The sequence below is a fragment of the Triticum dicoccoides genome, chromosome 2A (assembly GCF_002162155.2).
Source record: "Triticum dicoccoides isolate Atlit2015 ecotype Zavitan chromosome 2A, WEW_v2.0, whole genome shotgun sequence".
NCBI lineage: Eukaryota > Viridiplantae > Streptophyta > Magnoliopsida > Poales > Poaceae > Triticum > Triticum dicoccoides.
Genome location: NC_041382.1, coordinates 719,123,132 through 719,129,306, shown reverse-complemented (window position 1 = coordinate 719,129,306; position 6,175 = coordinate 719,123,132).

The window sequence follows — 6,175 nt, the reverse complement described above, 5'->3', positions numbered from 1 at the left end:
AGATACCCGCGTGATCCTAATTTTTTTTAGTGAAATTTGAGGAGAGAAGAGTCAAAACTCTACGTCAGGAGGCCTCAGCAGAGCAACGAAGGGACTAGGGAGTAAAAATAATCCTACTCTCCGATATATATAATCCTATAAGACTCAAAACATTTTGTTCTAGACTCAACAACGTTAGTGATTCAATCAAGCAGGGGGCTCCTAAGTCGGGGAAGGCTCTGATTACCAACTTGTAATGCCCACAATGCGGCTATATCTCCCATGTGTCGGGGCACGACTTAGAGGCATAGCCGCATGGTAGGTTTGTCGCCAGAGGGGTAATCTTCACACAATCCCATGTACTGAATAAGAAAGGGGTAAAGAGTTGGCTTAGAATCGCCACTTCACACAAATACAAGTTAAACATACATCATGCAGAATACAATCAAGGTCCGACTACGGAAGCAAAGAAAAGAAGAAAACCCCAAATGCTAGATCCTCGATCGTCCCAACTGTGCTCCACTACTGATCAAAAGGAAACAAAACAAAATAATGACCAAGGTCTTCATCGAGCTCCCACTTGAGCTGGGTTGCGTCACCTGCACTGTCATCATTGGCACCTGCAACTGTTTGGAAGTATCTGTGAGCCACGAGGACTCAGCAATCTCACACCCGCGAGATCAAGACTATTTAAGCTTATGGGTAGGATAACGTAATGAGGTGGAGTTGCAGCAAGCACTAAGCATATATGGTGGCTACCTTACGCAAATAAGAGCGAGAAGAGAAGCAATGCAACGGTCATGAAGCTAGAAGTGATCAAGAAGTGATCCTGAAACTACTTACGTTCAAACATAACTCCAAAACCGTGTTCACTTCCCGGACTCCGCCGGTAAGATACCATCACGGCTACACACGCGGTTGATTCATTTTAATTAAGTTAAGGTGTCAAGTTCTCTACAACCGGATATTAACAAATTCCCATCTGCCCATAATCGCGGGCATGGCTTTCGAAAGTTCGAAACCCTGCAGGAATGTCCCAACTTAACCCATCACAAGCTCTCATGGTCAACGAAGGATATTCCTTCTCCCAGGAAGACCCGATCAGACTCAGAATCCCGGTTACAAGACATTTCGACAATGGTAAAACAAGACCAACAAAGCCGCCCGATGTGCCAACAAATCCTGATAGGAGTCGCACGTATCTCGTTCTCAGGGCACACCAGATGAGCGCTCCGTACAACTAAAACCAAACCTCGAGTTTCCCCGAGGTGGCGTTGCAAAGGACTCTAGTTCGGACCAACACTCAGAGGAGCACTAGCCCGGGGGGGGGGGGCTTAAAATAAAGATGACCCTTGAGTCTGCAGAACCTAAGGGAAGGTATATGGTGGTAGGTAGGCAAATGGTAAAACCAAGGTTGGGCCTTGCTGGAGGAGTTTTATTCAAAGTGAACTGTCAAGGGGTTCCCATAACACCCAACCGCGTAAGGAACACAAAATCAAGGAACATAACACCGATATGACGGGAACTAGGGCGGCAAGAGTGGAAAAAAACACCAGGCATAAGGCCGAGCCTTCCACCCTTTACCAAGTAAAGTAAACAAAATATAATAATGATATCCCAACAATAATCATGTTCCAATAAGGAACAAACTCCAGCTTCACCTGCAACTAGCAACACTGTAAGAGGGGCTGAGCAAAGCGGTAACATAGCCAAACAACAGTTTGCTAGGAAAGGTGGGTTAGAGGCTTGACATGGCAATATGGGAGACATGATATAGCAAGTCGTAGGTGTCGCGACATAGCAATAGAACGAGCAACTAGCAAGCAAAGATAGAAGTGATTTCGAGGGTATGGTCATCTTGCCTGAGATCTCGCAAGGAAGAAGAACGAGTCCATGAAGAAGACAAACGGACGTAGTCGAACGGATCCTCACAACTCTGAAACGAAACCGAAGCTAACGAGAGAAGCAACTCTGAAAGAAGCAAGCAACATAGTAAACAACCATCACATAAACATGGCATGATGCACAACCAAGTATGATGCATGTCCGGTTTAAATAGGCATGGCATGGCAAAGTGCACAAACCATACTACAAGTTATGTGGGGCTCAATATGCAACGAGTTGCATATTGATGAAACACCACATCAATTATTTAGTTCTCTCCCTTTTAAACTACTCAACAAAATTAAATGTTGTTTAAACATGGCAAGAGGTGGATCATAAGTAAACTAAACATTTAGGCAAGTTCAAATGAGGCCGGAAATCACAAACAACAATTCCGGTAAATCCCCATATGCATTTAGCGATTTAATGCAAACAACAATTTCAAACATTTTAAATGTTATTATCATGATGCGAATGACATGTGCAAGTTTATGCAAATTTTATGAAAAAGATGACATGAGCATGATATGAAGCATTTTTGTCATCATGGCGGAAACAAAAAGGGTGCCATGGCTATGACAACGGAAATGGTGCCACGGCAACATTCCGGTTCCGGTAGCTCATGGAGATACCGGTGCAAAGGAAGTGTGGCGGGAGCGTGCAAAAGATGGCGGGGTGGTCCCGGTAACCGGGTCCCCACAGGTTAGCGGCAAATGAGGAGGGCTAAGCAAGTGACAACTAGGACACGGTGCAAACATAGGGTGCAACTCAAACATCACACAACATGCATTCGTTCCGTGGGTCATCATCTCGACGGTTATACCTTCGAAGCGTGCAATCGGGATGGTTCGGGTTCGTCGAGGGAAGTAGAGGAAGTAGTGGTACTATCGGTCCTCGACGGTAGTTTTACTCGCATGCTCCAGGGTCGACGGTAGAGGTTCTCGCGATCTCGGCGACGGTAGTAGTACATGTTTATCTTGGACGAGTTTCCATAGATGTTCGGGTCAACGAGGGCATACTTCGCATAACATAGTTCTATGGGGTCATCGGGTACACGTTCACATAGTAGTCGTACACGTCGATGGTAGTTGTACTCATATCGTCATGGAAGTAGTGGTACACATGAAGGTAGTCGAACTTGACGGTTCCGTTACACGGGCCTTCAGCAACGGTAGTGATACACATTTCGTAGAAGTTCACGCGGCAGTAGTGATACACAGTGTCAATGAGGAACTTGACGAATCCGAATCCATTCGGGGTTCTTGGGGTACTTGGGGTCTCCGGACTTGCCAGTCTCGCTCTTGCGACGGTAGTCATACACGGTTTGGTATGAAATCGTTCGGGCGTCGGTCTTGCCGGTGCGGTACTTGGCGAACCGGCGTAGTCGATCTTGGCGTAACCAGTGGTTGTGGAGGTACACAGTCATAGACGTACAGGGCCATCGTAGAGGTAGTTAACGTCCACCGCAACATCTCCCTCGACCTCCTCGACGAGCCATGAGGCCTCGGACACGCTGCAACGCCGCCACCGCTGTCGTTCCCCTCGAAGGTCACCGGAGATCATCGTTGATGTTTTGCCGCCTCCCAAGCTTTCCCGAGCCCGCTTCGACGCCCGCTGCACTCACCGTGAGCTTCTCTCTCTTCTCCCCCTAGCCACGTCGCTCGAGCTGCCCTCTAACCCCATTGGCCATCACGACCGAGAGCTCGGCTCCGCCGGCCATGTCGCCGCCGTGGCCACAGGTGCGTAAGCTCGATTCCGAGCGCGTCACCACACTCACCACGTTCCCAGGAGCCTAACGCACCACTCCCCGCGCCTCGCCGTGCCCCGTAGCTTCGGGTTCATCCTCGCCCGAACTCCGGCGACCGCCAAGGTCGTCGCCGGCGTCATTCCCGGCCTCCCCGAGCTCCACATTCTCCACCAAATGACGCGGCTCGCTCACCGCGTCACGTAGCTGCTCTCCGCCGTCGATTTGGTCGCCGGAGACACAAACCCTAGCCCCTCCGCCGCGTCTGTCATCGCCGGCATCAGGCCGCCGGCGAGTTTGACTCTGTTTGACCCATTTGTGGGCCCAAGTTGACTCCCCCTGAGTCTATGATAGGTGGGGCCGGTCTGCTAACTAGTTTAGGATTAGTCTTAACTAATTTTAATTAGTTTAGACACTGACATGTGGGCCCAGGCCCCACTGACAGCTAATTAGTGTTAATTTAATTCTGATAATTAGCTGAGTCACTGACAGACAGGGCCCACCAGTCAGGTTTGACCTGGCCGACCTAGTTGACTGCTGACTTCACACCTATGTCATGCTGACGCATTAATTCAATTACTGGAACTATTCTTATATAGGAAATTCCAGAAAATATCCAAAGCTTCTAAAAATCATAGAAAATCAACCATAGCTCCAAATGCAAAGATTTATATATGAAAAATGATCAGAAAAATTCAATCTATCCATCTGTAATGGTTTTATGCATGACAAAACAAGTTAACCTTTCTGTTTAAGCAGAATAAGGTAATGCACTAATAAGGCCATGTTTAATGAGCTAACATTTGAATCTTTGATTCAAATGAGTTCACCCCCTTCTGTTTTAGCTTGCATTAGGCCAAGACACTTTCATCTTGCCATGTCGTAGCATGCATCATATTGTTGCATATTGCCATGTGTTGATTATGTTCGGTGTGATTTTCGTGGTAGGTTCTGCCTCCGAGGATATCCCCGAGTATCCGTCTGAAGGGCAGTACCCTACTACCACTACAACAGGCAAGCAACCCATTGATCATTCCGATACAACCCATGTTCTCGTTTCTGCTCTTGTTTACTGCATTAAGACAATGCGATTCAAACTGCTGTGTGCTACGGTAGTTCAACCCTTATCCTCTGCATGACCTGTCATTGCCACAGTAACTAGATGAAACCCACTAGCATGTGTAGGAGTTGATTGAGCCATGTATGTGATTCCTACCTTGCTATGCCTGCTATGCTTAGAGTTGTGTCAGGTATGGTTCATCTGGGTGATGGGCTAGAGTGAAATGATTATGTCGGTAATGTGAGGGATGTGTGGAACATGTTTTGGTAAAGGTATCGATAAGAGGCCATGTAGGAGTACATGGTGGGTTGTTTCATTGAGGCCATCCCTAAGAACTGAGATCTGTATGTGTGATTTTAAGATTGAGCTACTACCATGCATTGGGATCCTTAATTGACCCTCTTGGCTTCTTAAATACCCTAGTACTTTGTCCAGGAGTTGCAAATAGTTTCTGGTGTTTGTAGGTTATGTGTTGGCGGCCGTGCGTAGCGCTGACCCTAGGGGTGGGCTATGTTGCGGTAGATACACCGTGGCATGGTGTACCGAGTCACCCGTTTGGTGTCTCGGGAACCCTGTTCACATCGTTCCGGGCTATATGTGGAAACCTCGGCCGGACTCCCTGCGGATGGAACCTAGATAGGCGATGAACCTGGACTAGAGACTTGAGTGTTTAGGTAGGCCGTGGCCGACACCCTCGTTGGGCCTCCGCTTGAAGGTTGCCGAGTACATGTCGTGTAAACGATGGTAACTGGTGAAAGTGTGTATGAAGAAGTACACCCCTGCAGGGTATAAAACTATTTGAATAGCCGCGTCCATGGTAAAGGACTACTTGGTTGCCTATACAGTTCATAGACAAGTTAATGGTTACTACTAAAAGACTCAAGATAAGTGTGAGTACCCAGGATGGCCCTCTCGTAGGATGACGAGGGAGAATCCCCGGTGGAGTATTGTTTTGGTGAGTAGTGGACTCGTGTGCGAAAACTATTTTAGTAGTGGAGTTCCGTAGGATAGCTTAGCCAAGATTCAAAGCTGGCTTGCTGCAATAACCCCACCACCTTCTTGAGAATGAGCATGTATAGTAGGTTCTGTTGTAAGACTTGCTGAGTACCTTTGTACTCATGTTTGCTTAATTACTGTTTTCAGACGACAACACCGCCCCCTCCGATGGGTTCTACGTAGACCTTGACGTCGACGAGTGACTAGCCACCCAGGGTGGTGATCCTGGCCATGGAGGGCCCTATGTAGATAGACAGGCTTTGGAAGCCTTCTTGCTTTCTAGTGTCTGTACTCAGACAATTTACTTCCGCTTGTATGTTTGTATGACTTGAGTGTCGGGTCATGTGACCCCTACCTATATGAAGATGTTATGTATGGCTCTCTGGAGCCTTTAAATAAAGTACTTGAGTTGTCGAGTTTTGGTGTGATGCCATGTTGTATGTACTCATATCGGGCATATTGTGTGTATGATTGAAATGCTTGGTATGAGTGGGATCCGACAATCTAGTTGT